Genomic DNA, 14,841 nt, shown 5'->3' on the forward strand with positions numbered 1-14,841 from the left:
AAGTGGAGTCAAGAAAGCAGTTTTGCTGATGAATCCCTAAGTGGCTACTTCTTAGTCCTAAAATACATTTTTACCACATTTGTAGAAAGCTTTGCCAACTAAGAAAAGTCATTTATTTCCCCTGATAAAATTACAGCAAAACTCGAACTAAAGCTATCAAAGATGTTAACAGGATTACATTCACATCATATGGCATTACAAAAATCACATAATCTGCCTTTCATTAAGCTCAGACTTGCTAAAGGCTTGCATTCTTAGGGATAAACCCAAGTACATTTGAAAATATCATCAGCAATGCTTTCAAGAGAGAACAAAGAGTTGTTCGAATGAGTCATAACATCTTTCTTTACATGTTAGCACTGCGGCTTCATAAACCAGAAATGCAGGTTTCTACTGGCTAAAGAAAATCACAGGGAGAACACTCAGGAGAGGGCTGATTCAATTGCACTTTTCTTAATCAAATTGTTCTTTTTAAAACAGTATATACAGTACTACATTTCAACATAATAATATTACAGTATATTTGTACATAGAAATTCCTATCTTTCACACTGCTCATTGCTTTTTAGCTCCAGTGAGGTTTTTCTAGTTGGATATTTTTTATTTTCTCTCTTGTGTTCTACAGTGCAGTGGAGGTCAAATCAGAACCACAGTTGATGTTAACTGAATTTAAACACAAAATGTCTGCCTCAGTAGGATGGTAGTCCCTCCCTCGAAGGAAAAGCGCTACAGGTAGTGAAGCCTCTTTTTATTAGACTAGAATAACACATTGCCTTTTTTAGTTCAAGAAGCCATCCTGAAACATTTCTCCTCAAAGTAATTCAATCCACAGACTCTATCTCTTAGAACCTCATAAAAGCTAAGGAACATATAGATGAATTTATGAGCCTTCTTTCAGGAAAAGGACTTAGAATTTTGGTTGAACATAACCTTCGACTTTCTGAGATGCCTTTCCCCATCAGAGAGTCACACCTGATGCTGAAGTTGTTATTCTGCTTATACACTGGCAAGAGATAACAACACAGAAGAAGAGTGGAAGTTTTCTAAAGCTAAACAAGGGAGTTTCTAACAGAGTATGGAAAAACGAGGAAGAGGTTATGGGGGATGATACACAACCATGCTGAGCCATTCAGACACACCTCTGTAACATCTCCTGTCAAGGACAGGGTTATGTGGGTTATGCTGCTAACAAATCCTCCAAGTGGGAAGCACATTTGATCTTTGCCTATTCTACCCCCTTACCTCAAGCTCAGAAAAGGCTAGTCACCACCACAGTTTTTCACCACATCCCACTGACAAAAGCAGCAATGCATAGAGCTCTGAAATCAAAGTTCTTGGTGTTTTTTAACAACACAGAATAAGGACTCCTTTCCCCCAAGGCAATCAACCACCTAATTTGCATAACATATGTTCAAGCAGAGCAAAATCTTTAAATTAAAAATGCTAAAAATGTACAAAATATTCACCTAGATAAAACAGCTTGACCTTAATTTCCAGAATGCATGTCCAAGCAGAGAAGAATTTACATTAATATTATTTTATATGTGCAGGCTTCCCCAACACAATCATGTAAGAGAGGTAAATACTTTCAGGAACTGAGGATTTAAAAAATGCAAATGTAATTCGCACACGGGCTGTCCTAAGTATACACCATTCAAATGAACCATCCAAACTGTACTAATCCATCCCTGCCTCTCTCCTCATCTTTTACTGACAACAGACATGCCAACCTGTTTTCAGAGGTTTTTTGTCTGAGAACTTCTTGGAAATTTATGGACACATGCACAGACCTCCCCATCCCTGTTCTGCTCTACCTGCTAGATTTAACATATGACACTGAATTCTAAGTGCAGTATATTAAGATACCTAGTTTTCACTAATAGTCAATCTAATACATTCCAGTAAGAAAACGCTATCCTAGAAAAATATCTAAATACCTAAAATATCTATTTTTTTTTGGTTTGTAATTATTGTATCTATCACGAATTTATCTAGTTAGGGGCCAACTCCTTAAGAGAGGGATAGATTTCTAGGAGCATGGACTCCGGACAGTTAAACATCTCCCTTTGTAACTACTCACAGTTTGACGTATTGTTACAAAGAGATGTGAACTGATCTATTTGACTCTGAAACACAGAAGAAAAAAGTTAAAGAAATAATATTTTTAAAATATTTGGATTATGGGAAATCAGTTCAGTGGACTTCTTTTCTGGGGGAGAAATATAAGCAAGTATATTTACATAGTGTAGCAATGCAATTTGTACATGACACACTATAAGAAATGCTCTAAGCAGGAATCAAAGTCCAATGAAGAACACAGAGGCAAGTGGAGCAAGCAAATAAGTAGTGGGAAGACAGCTAAATTCTGGATATGTAATTAAATATTTACTAGTGCTTTAAAATTGATCTCTCCTCTGCCATGAAGGATATTTTTTAAAATTACAGCAACTGCACTGTTGCTACAGTTCTGTCTAGAAGAATTCTGACCATACAAATTTTATTTTAAAATCTGTTCACTGATCTATTTCCCTAATATTAACATTATCCAGTTCATTAACATCTATATTCATCGTATGACAGATGAGTTAAGGTACCAACAGTAATGTATTTCAAGTTTTCACAGAAAAGAGCTCTTCTGAAGAACTGAATACCAATGAACATTTCCATCATTCTCATGTACTTTGAATAATTCTACATCTAAGAAAAGAACCGTTACAATAATAGTGAAATTTAAAAATACAGCATACAACCACTCATTTGGAATGGTTAAGATGTTGGTTACTACTATTTTTCTCCTTTTCAAAAACACTCCTCATGCATAGCTGTGTGACCTGGTGTACCTTCTGGTCAGGTACGGGCTCTGTGTGTCCTGATTAGGGACAGAAACACACCACAAGAACTTGGAGAGGCAGAAGACAAGTACATGTGAATTGATAATGCATGAACTTCTCGTGTGCTCTCACGGATTTGTTTTAAATAATTCCACATGAATATGGAAGACACATTCCTTTGGACCCACCAGAGCTGTGAAGCTGCGAGACAAGAGAAGGCCCTTTTCTCCAGGAAGCCGTGAGCGGTTTCATGGTCAAGCAGGGCTCCCATTAATGTGTGGTGGAAGTGTTACCCTGGCAGAGAAAAAATGGAGCACTTACTTTCAACACATTCATTCCAGTTAAAGTAAGCATCCCCTGTTTTCCAGGTCATGACATGGTTTCTGCAAAGTTTTTTCCCATTCATTCTTCATTCAGTCTTTCTTGAATCCTTCCTCACACATACTTGTTGCAAATTTAAAAGTCTATTTTTGATGTTGCGTATTTTGGCATTCTTGATTTCCATTTTGTCACCTTTTCAGCTCTTTTGCCTTATTTTTTTTCTGTTTTTGTCTTACTTCCTTTATTTCTTATGCTTTACTAAAGCAATATTTCTCACATTAATTTTGTCAATGTACATACAAAAAATATCATTTGCAGAAGAAATAAACAGGTACAATCTTTTTTGTTTCAGTCGTCTACTTTTGGTATGCTTGGTTCTATTCCTCCTCTTTGGCAGATTTTGTGATTTCTGCCTATGGGCAAGAGGGAGGCACTTGAAGTATTAAAGCTTCAATTCTGACATTCCTATCTTTTCTTATGGTCATCTATCACTTCTATTAAATTAGGTGCTGGATGCATTTTCATAGAGCATATTAAGTTCATTATGCACAGCAGTTTTTGGGCATAAGAATTTATAAATCAAACATGTCACTTGCTTAACTGCTTTAAGTGCAACACTGACAGGGGAGAATGTCAGTAAAGAGCTGAACACTAAAAAGCTTTCAGAAAGAGAAAATGTTTAAAATTATAGGTACTCTGTCAAACTGCTCAGAGATTTTACTATTACTTCAGCTGTTAAGCAAAGCAGGAATACTATCATATTATAGTCTTGTTATAAGAAGTTGGTTCAAACTACTAGCTGGTAGAATGATGAGAAGGTTTTTGTGTTGGATTGTTTGGGGATTTTTTAGGAGCAAGAAGAATGGGAAGGAGAAAAGATCAGTATACATGCCATTTCATTCAGTCAGAATGAATAGCTGGACTGTCAGAACTGAGCATACCTGCAAAAGCTTGTTTGTACAGGGCTCCACAAGACTGAACAGAAAGCAAGATACCTTCTCATGCTCTCTCTCCCTAAGCAAAGGCCAGACTTGGTGTCCTGCTTAGCACTTGCTCTCGACCCTGGAGACTCAGATGCAAAACTAATGGAAAAGACAAATAGAGGGTATATTTCTTGAAAGGACAGAGGCACCATCTTTTCTCCCTGGCTCTCACATGGATGACTCAGGGAAAGTAGAGAGGGGAAAATACAAGATAAAAATACTAGCCCTCTCCATTAAACTAGCCCTCTCCATTAAACAAGCCCTTCCGAGCACACGTATCTTCAGCACTTTTGCATCTTTCCCTCTGCAAGACGATGTAGATTTGTCCCTGATCCCTGATGATGCAGAGCTGACCTTTCTGTGGAGCAATCTCTGCCAAGGCACTTCGGAAGGCAGCTCAGGCCAAGTGTGAACCAGAGTTGTCCTCTGAAGCTGCTTCCAGTCAGAATAAAAGAGACTCAAGATGCACTGAGATTTCCTTGGTGGAAACAGCCACAGTCTCTACACTTTCAGGGTTCCATGTTCACTGGGCTTGGAGCAAAAGTGGTTTTGTGAGCTGTCCTTCGGGGAAGAATCACAAAGCCCCACTGCTGTTGCTGTTGGTGGGATTTGGCTGCGGCACGGTGCAGGAGGTTGAAGCCAGGGTGAAGCAGCCTCCATGAGATCCCCATGCAGGCGCTGCTCCTGGGGGACAGCATGATCCCTGTTTCCCATAGTCAATCCTAGGGCAGAATAGCTCTGCAGTCAGACTGCTGGCAAAGGGATACAGGGATCTCCTTTCCCACCCTGCTGCCAGGCAGCCCAGGACTGGAACGTGATCTCCTCTTCCACCACACACCCATGGGAATCCTGCTTGACCATGGAGCCACTCACGGCTTCCTGGAGAAAAGGGCCTTCTCTTGTCTCACAGCTTCACGGACTTTGGTGGATCCAAAGGGATGTGTCTTACATATTCATGGGGAGTTATTTAAAATAAATCTGTGAGAACACACGGGAAGTTCATGCATTATCAATTCACATGTACTTGTCTTCTGCCTCTCCAGGTGCTTTTGGTGTGTTTCTGAAGCATCCCTAATCAGTACACACAGAGGCACTGCTGACAAGAAAACATTCTGGTATTTTCATTTGCTGCTCTCCCTAGAAAAGCTATTTCTTTCCACATGTCAATTGCAAATCAGATATTTTGGTACTGAATTCAATGGTGTCCACACTGTATCCATTCAACAATATTTTATATATACTATTGCATTTTACGTGTGCTTATTTTAAGATTAACCTGTGTCTCAATATATTTTCATTGAAACATACTGCCCATTTACAATCCATATAATGATGATTTTCCACATCCCAAAATGTTTTCCAAAACATTTTATCCTTTTAAGTATTTAAAAGTTTTATTTCCAGTTTGATGGAGTTTTATTTCTCATTTTGGCTGACACTACAAAATTAATTACTTCTTCAGAGATAGACAGATAGAAGGCAAAGGCATACATATATGTATGTAAAAAAATGTACATACTTTTTCTGTACATTTTTGAAAACTCGATTGTCATGGTGCTTCCCAGAAAACTGATTTCATCCTGCTCAAAACTTAATTCTCATTTAAATTTCTCAAAATAAATATCTGGAACTTTGTATGAAAAAAATAAAGACTGACATTTTTTAAAAATGCCTTCATTTTTTTGTTTAATAGACATTCCCCATGACAGCAATAGAACATACACTGCCAGTATTTTTGTTCTAAAAATAGTTTTCTAGATATTCTCATTAGCAAATGTCACACACACAAACACAAACAAACAAATAAACTAACCAGTCAAGCAGTCACGATGTTTGCACCAGGACAGGAATAAGTTATCCATTATCAGGCTGTAATGGCTGCTAATGGGGAACTCTATACACCTGCATTCTCTCCTTCCCCTTCTAAAATTTCTGGCTGTCTTGAAGAGATGCTATCCAGTGCCACATACTACATGGGGTCATATTATCATTTTACTGGTACTGGGCTGCATTCAACTTTAACAGCCTTGACTGAAAAAAAACATAAAAGTCACTCCATGGGAAAAGAAGGACGCTAACAGACCTGTGGTAGCAGAGGGAGATGAAAAGGAGGTATCTGTCACCAAGGAGGTATCCTCGCTGCTTTCACTCTCTGACTAGTGCTGCCTGGCCCCTCACACCCACACTCACAGCAAGACTGCCTCATTCAGCTGTCAATCAATTCCTGAGTCTCAGCAGATTTCAGCCCTGCATATTCAGATAAAACAGAATCTGAGACAGGTCTTTTTTTTTTTTAAGAATGATATCACTGCACATAAATAAACAGAAAAGGCAAGTGTTAAGTTCAAATATCAACACACAAAATTTAAATTTAAAGCATCAACACAACCTGCAAACTATCAATTTATTCTATTCTGTGTATGTACTGCGTCAATGTGACCATCAATTGTTTCTCCTCCTCCCACAAATCACACAGTCTTCTCCCTGGCATCACTGCTCATCCCTGGCTGCCAGTCATGTGCTCCTTAATTAGATCTACCTATCGTGTCAGGGTTTGTTTTTTTTATTTTTCCTAACCACTTCCCAGTTCCTTGTCCTTTCCCACATGCTATCTCATTCCATATAGCACTAATAGCACCCTCCATGCTCATACTCCCTTGTCACAGACATTGCTGCTTCCCTCAGCTGGCCGTCCCCACAGGTTCCCATATATTGCCAACTTTGCCTTTATTCCTACATGAATCAAGACAGAAATTTCTCCATAGTCCTGAATTATGGGACAGGTAACAAAGAAACACATTTGACAGATCCAGATGCAAGGAAATTGTTTTCAGTTTTGGTGCCCAAACTCAAGCACTAGAAACACCATTTACGGAGATGATGTGGTGGCTACCAGGGCGTGGTAGGGATGGTATGAGACAGCATCATTATAGGACTTCACTGATAAAGTCTGAGGAAATCTCTCCTGAGAGAGATATTTCAGCATTTCAAATGGGCTTATTGTGGGCATATCTTTAAAAGAATAGAGAGAAATGGATCTCTGGCATGGTGACCATGCTGACAGAAATTACCAAGTCTTTGTTCCAAGGGTTTCTCAGACAAAAGTTGTCCGGTTTTATTTTTCTTTAACAGCCACTTTTTTAAATCTTATTTTACTCTTTGAAATAACTAAACTGTTTTGAATGAAACTTTGTGAAATAACTCATCACAGAGTTCAAAACTTGATGACTAGCAAACCTACAAGCAACTCCAGTGGGGCTATGTTCCGAGTCACTTAGATGCAGAGGGGAACCAGGTTCTAAAACATTCCCATAAGTGAGATTAAGGCACAAACAAGGTCAGATGCTGGATCTCAAAATGATAATTCAACTTTATTTTATAACACAAAGGAGCTGAGAGAAAGAAGGAAGACAGAAGAGTAGGAAAAGCTAAGGGTAACTGTTAAAAGCACCGGACAGGAGTTACCACCTCCATGAAGTGCTGCTGGCTCGCAAGCTGGTGGATCTCTGCTGGGCTTCTTCCCTCGGAGCCTCCAAGGAACAAACCTAACCGGCAGGGTAACAGAGTGGCAGCAGCTCCCCTAGCAGTCCCCGGGCATGGCCTTAAATACCCTCACCCTGGTAGCCCCTGGATGCCCACTGCCACTTCACCAGTATCCAAGCAAAGGTCGCCTGGTACCAAGATGGGCCCTGAGTGTCCACTGGCTAGTTCCCCAGTCTCCAAGCAAGATCTGCCCGGCATACATTTTTTGGGAGAGTAAGTCCTTGCTGCATGCTTTATTGCAACAATTTTTATCTTTTTTTTTCTTGTCTGCCTGCCTCCAGTGGCTTGCTAGGTGCCTCCTGGAGCTTTTGCAAGTAGCTCAGCTCCTCCACCAGCCTAGCTATGGCATTAAGGCTTTTTAGATCCATGCTCAAGTCAGTGGCAAAGCAGACTCCATCTTTTAATCAGACTCCATCTTGTAATCAGTCCATTACAGGCTAACAATCCTCTCCGTGGCACCTTCCATTAAGGAAGGCCCCACAAACTTTTCAGACTGAATTTACAGCTATTTCCTCAGAGATTTTATTTTAAAAGTCAGTGTTATTTGGAAGCAGTTCTTGGGCATGGAAGTGTAACAGTAACCCGGTTATCTCCCTATGAAAAAGTAATGCACAAAATATCATGTGTGGTTTTAAGAGAAACTGTGCCATATTTTAGTGAGGGGGTTTTTCTCCCCTGTGACCTCCATTCCTTTTCCCTTCTAGTAATAAAATCTTTTGGGTAATAACTTGATGTTAATCTCAGTGATTCAGACAAGGACACTAGTTTCTCACTGCTTAGTCTTCATCTGATCCCTAAAACAGGTAGTATATTTTGAAGTGCCCTTATAGGATATGGGAAAACTGCATAAACCAGAGAACTCAATTTGCATGTTCACGTACAAGGAATGAGGTCACTGTTCTACCAGTCAACAATTAGTAGCTACTTGCCACCAATATTGAATCTGTGTAGAAACTTTATATCCTCTAACATTATAGACATTCTTTTTCTTGACCTGTAAAAATTTCAGATATACCACAGTTTTAATTACGCACAGCAAATAAGATTTCCCATGTACTATATCTTGACAGATAAACCAGGATCATTTTTCTAAAACTGTGTGTGCAACCTGCCATGATTAACCTGTAAACTCATCAATAAAATTATGACAATCTCTTTATTTTTAATAGATGTTTAACATAGCAAGGTTGTTGGGGAAAGACATTTTTAATACGAGGATAAAAAACAGATAACTGCTATACCTTCATTTGAAACCTGTTCCTAAGGAAAGTTTCTGTTCTTTGATATGGAACCTGCAAGAAACTGAAAATCTTACGTATGGTATAATATGGTATGTATGATAGATATAGATATAGATATAGATGATATATCTCTACACAGACATATATGAGAGTTATATTTTTATATATGGTGGCTGCTTAGCTATGTTAACAAAAATATTCCAAATAATGAAAAAAACAACCCCCCACCATGCTTGATTAACATATCTACAATAATTCTGCATGAAACAGAATATAAAGCGATTATATACTTGTGCAATGTTGGATTAATTTCTTTACTCCCAGCTCATAGGCAGATTAGTGACAAGCATAGCATAAAGATCTATACACAAATATAACACATGTAATTTTACAGAACTAGATGCTCCTTTCTTCACATTTAGTATAAAACTAACAAACAGATCTGTTCATTAACAAAAGTTTCAGAGATGTAAACAGTTAACCTGTTAATGCTCATAGTCTATATATTGTGGCTCTACTAAAAAAGGCATCCTTGCAGCATCTTCAGTATCAGACTCAAGAGGTTTGTTAATAAAATGCCTCAGGCATGGTGACCTTTACTAATGGGAGTGGCTATGTGCTGTACTCTATGAGCCCACTCCCACACCTCATACAAGAAGGAAAACAGTTTTTAAAACAGCTTTCTGAATATAGACATGAAATCACAAACATATTTCACACTGGGGAAAAAAAAGGAGTTGGTTATTACCAAAAGACAACAAAAATCTGCTTAGAATCCACTGGTGATATGAAAATAACTCATTTAGATTTAAATCAATATGAATTTTATTACTGACTTTTAAGGCAGAAAATTTTAGATTCATGTTAGAAATAAGATTTGAAGTCTTTGACCTAAAATTTGCTCATCGTGGAGCTACTGGAATCATGAGCTTAATCACCTCTCTTTGGACCAAAACAGCAAACAGGTCCCAGCTACCTCCCAATAACCAAACAGAGTAAAATCTGATGATTGCAATCAAAACAAAATAAACTCTGAAACTGAAGACTGATTGTAAAAATTTTCTGTTTAAATCACAAGCTTAGTGGTAAGCCACTATTACTGGTTATTGTCAGGAGTCTGCACCAGAGGAGTTCCAGTTCTGTTACAGCTGTACCCTGCCACAGAGCACCAAATAAACCTGAAATGATCGTGTTTTAAAATGAATTAACTGAAAGTATGGGATATGCCAATGCAATTCTTTCACTGCAGGCAAAACATAACATGTTCTGCAGATTAGACCATTAAATTTCAAGTAGAAAATCATTACTTTCATTTTTAGCTTGATCAAAATCTACTTGGTGTATCCATTTCTTGAGGCCAAAATGATTCATCTCTGATCTGTGTTGAATATAAGACTTCTGGCAGCATAACTTTCGTTTACATTAAATATCGTGTGTGCTTTGCGTGATTTGGACATGATCCTATTCACACTGAAATTCGAAAGTAAAAAAAGTAAAACTTTTGTTTGAAGACAGGAGGTTCACACCCTTCAGTCTTGATCTAACTGCTTGTGGGTAAAATAATCTGGTTTGCTTAGAGTAAAACCAGCAGCATATTCAGCAGAACTAAATAAAGTAATAGCCCCTAGGCTTGCCCTTGCATTTTAGTTGAAACACCATTCCTGTAAGTTTTTAAAGTCTATCACTTTATGTGGACTGCAACCATGCCTATGGCCCATCACTTTGGCTGGTAAATGAGATATGCCCAGGCAGTCATTCCTGAAGTGCTGTAACAAAGTCAGTGACTTTCATTTTCCAGAGTAAATTACTACTAAGCATCCTTCTTTATAAAATATAGATTTTTAATTCTTGCATCTTTGTGGTTATATAAAGTCTAAGTCACAAAATTTTTCTGCTGACAATAACCACATCAAGACTGTTATATAAGACCATACCCAAAACTATATTAGAATACATCTCTCTCTCAATGTACACAGTTACAATGTATAAGTAAAATTATTTTTAAGTAACTATATTTGTTTAAAAGTGGAGGATGCTGTTTTCTTATTTCAAGCATGTCCCAAAATACTTATGTTTCCCAGCCAGGGAAAGATTTGAAACTTCATCCCATATAAAAGGAGAACAGATAGTAAGACCACAACTGTTCCTTTCAAGTTAGAAGTAAAAAAAAAAAAACACTATCCTGGTCATGAAACCCAGTTTCAAGTTCTTTTCTTACAGGTCATAATTGTATTGCACATTGAGCAATAGCAAAAAAAATTTAAAAATCCCCATCTGTTTAATTTTATTAGTGCAACAAGTCCTTAGAGACTCAAGACTTTTCAGTATCTTCAGCTGATGCAGATTAGAAGAGCTTCAACTGGGTTCACAGAATAATTCACAACATCTGTAAAGACCCAATGTTCAAAGAACTGTAACAAAGCAGTTGGCTGTACAATTCTAGGTGATAAATCTAAAGAAAATGTTTGAATAGGTCAGATGCACAGCTGCTGAAAAGTCAAAATCATTCTTGGTTTACCAAGCAGCAGGATATTGTAGGCCTTACTATGTTCTCCTATACAATGTTTGCTCTCATATCTGTCAGGAAGGAGAAAAGGTGTGTAACTCCACTGCCAAAACCAAGTGGTATAACTAGGCTCCAAAATACTTCACTGTTTGACAAGTCAGCTGGCGAAAAATCTGTTTTGACAGCACTCAACTCTTTGTGTCCTAACCCTGTATTCACTACATGAGCAAGACACTATTTAGGAAAACTATTTCACACAAGCACTTAAACAGATAACACTTACAAATCCAGCACTAATTTAAGACCTAAAGAATTTAAACTGTAAATTTAAGATTTCTGTTTTATGAAAAAGGGTATTTTGCAGCCTAACTATTCCAGTAATGTGCTTGAGAAACAGATGGCTAATTTAAATTAACAAGCAGAGTAGACTGCCATTAGGAGTAAGAAGAGGACAAATATTTCCTTCTGAGTCATTTTATAGCTATTATAGTATCTATTTTTGCGTGTTTTCATAAGCCAGACCCAAAGTATCTGAGATCAGTTGCATATTCACACCCCTACCATTCCGTGAGAGTTCTAGGCTCATCAGGATCAGAAGTCACACATCAAAAGTCTTCGCAATTTATTGTCATCATATCTAGACAAAGTACAGCTTTTTTCATACTGTGTATGGACTGATATGAGAAAAGTCATGACTATTCCTCCCTCTTTACTGGATGCCTGAGTTATATCACATTGATTAAGCCTCTTCTTCTGTAAAAATGTGAGTCTTGCCTTTCTGCCAAACAAAACTTGGAATAATTCTGAAGAAAACAATTATTAAACCCACACAGATAAAAAGGATGCAACAAGGCACACTTCTGCTGGTTGTAGGCTATTCTGACTTACTAAGGAACCACTCTTCAATGCTGAGAAGTGATTTTCAAGAACAGAAAACGCTGAGCATCTCACCAGTCTGATCTTCAATAAAATATGTGGCTTAGCATCACATAATAAATTATTAATTAAATTAGATAAAGTACAGCTTAGTAGAGGAACTCTAAAACAGACAGGCAGGCTAAAGTAAAGAGACAGCAGATTTTTCATTGTTTAAAGGAATATTACTAACACAAATTCCTCTAACTCTGGAACATACATCACTTGGCATTTTTTTTTTGTACTTACACAGTTAATACAAATGCCAATTTAAAATTAAGAAATACAAAGGAAGAGGCTAGACCTTACAAAAAGAAAACTATCCAGAGGACAGGATCAATAGAAATGAGATGATACTCAACCAGACAAAATTGCAAGGACATGCTCTTACACACCAAAACTATACATTTCAGTCACAGCTGGAATGTCACTAAGCAGAAATAAATAGAGTACAGAGGACAAAAGTGTATTAATCAAGCAGCACCACCAGCACTTTCACGAACATCTTAAATCAGCAGTTTACAAGATGATCCAATGCAATTCACCATCTTTTTGATGTTCAGCTGAAGGGCAGAGTGCTGCAAATTGTTCTGGAACCCCAGCCACACAGACTGTCACACCAACAGGAACCCGACAACCAGAGTTTTCCTCTCAATCAGAAGTCTATTTCACACTTCACAAGTGCTAAAGTAAAAGCACAGGATGTTTTCAGCCTAATAGTCATAAATTAAACATTGTAGGTTAGACAAAAGAGGAAATTATGGTAAGCTTATCCAAGTCCTGTACAAAGACAAACTGGGGTGAAGTTCTGTAGAGGGAACAAAGGCAGCAGCACAAAAGGGGTGCAGCACATGGACATACCAGTGTCTAGGAGAACTTGTCTACGTTGCAGAGATGTCAAGGAGGACGTAGCTGCAGTAAGAAGCAGAGTCAGACTCTCATCAAAGATGCTTAGTAAGAAAATGAAATGAACACAAGGTGCAGTAAGGGAAATCCCTTACCGGAGAGTAAGTGCAAAAAACAGGCTGCCCACAGGTTATGGAGCCTCTTTCATCAGAGATAGTCAAAGTTCATGTGGGAAAGTTCCTGAGCAATCTGTTCCAACTTGGAAGGCAGCTGAACTACATGATCTCCAGAGGTTCCTTCCAACTTTAATGGTCCTATCACATAACTTAAGAGCCACACATTACGCAGTCCACAGAAGAGACTTAATCAATGCTGCATCACACTACTTGCACTTGTCTGAAATTAGACTTGAATGTGAACTCATGAAAATAGTAGTTTGGGGTAAGGATGCCCATATCCCTGGCTTTCAAAGATGTCGTAAGAAATCTCTTTCTCATACAGAAAATATTAAAAGGAATGTATATAACTGATACAACTATAAAAACTGTGGAAAAAATTGGGAGGTAGTCTGTAAAATTCCCAACTTTTAAGAGATCTTGTATAGACTTGTAGTCAACAGGCAATATCAGTACTTTTTTATGGAAAAAGTTAAAAACATTACACTTACTGTTCTAAGATGATAAAATATTGTCTAGCCGAATGCTACTCACTTTAACTTCACAAATATTTTAAAGGTATAAATACACAAACTGAAAAACATTTTTATTTAAGTGTGATAGCATATGATTAATTAATAGTACACAGACTCATAATGACTATTCTCACAAAAATATTATATATTCATTTTTATATTGCTTATGTTTATATAAAGAGAAAGCAGCAATTAAAAAAAGTTACACAAAGCTCTTTATATTAACTACAACTCTTAACTACAGTGAAATATTCTAGTGCCAACCAGCAAGGCAGCTGAACATTAAAAGTAAACACACTAAAAGATAGCTTATATATAAAGTCAGTTACGCCATTAAACTCTGTTTACCTATAGCACAATTTCCAGAAATGCTACCTCTGAGGAGTTTCTAAAGAGAATAGTTAGAAAACTCAAGGCCAGCAGCACTTGTCATGAGTTCCTTTCAACAATTATTAACAGAAGACTCTTAGTTCAAGCAGCCTACTTTCAACAAATTACCCTGCTGCTAACAGGTCCACTTTGAAGCAATGGCGCAGGCATCTCAGTGACCCACATAAAGCTATTTCAAGCACAGCATTATCTGATAGCTTAGCATTAATTATAACGTAAGACGACTGACTTTGAAATTCTTACTTTTATTTTTGTCTTTCATGTTTTCATTCAATCAACTTAGCTACACATACCACTATGAATCATTATTGTTGAGAAAACTTTGGACAGCTTAAACAGAGCCAGCTATAATGAGTGCTATTAGAACAATGCTTTGACTTTCCTTTGGGAAAGGCAATGCAAAACTGAATTTGCTTACACTTACTAAATTGACGAGGAAAGAAACCCAGCCCCTACAGAAACTGGAAATCGATCTTTCACTCTTCAGTAATTACTGCTTATGAACTGGCAAAAAATTAAGACAGAGCCTTGCCATTGTATACAGCAGATATGTCTGAACTTAGCACTGAATTGT

At 37.7% G+C, this 14,841-nt stretch overlaps 1 protein-coding gene across 3 annotated transcripts in view; it reads right to left on the bottom strand.

Annotated features, from left to right (window-relative positions):
• The window catches only part of EPB41L4A (erythrocyte membrane protein band 4.1 like 4A), a 123,234-nt gene that overhangs the window by 77,237 nt on the left and 31,156 nt on the right, over positions 1-14,841 (bottom strand). The window lies entirely within an intron of this gene.

Source organism: Neopelma chrysocephalum, unplaced genomic scaffold (genome assembly GCF_003984885.1).
Source record: "Neopelma chrysocephalum unplaced genomic scaffold, ASM398488v2 Primary Assembly neopelma1_97034, whole genome shotgun sequence".
In the NCBI taxonomy this organism is placed as follows: Eukaryota; Metazoa; Chordata; class Aves; order Passeriformes; family Pipridae; genus Neopelma; species Neopelma chrysocephalum.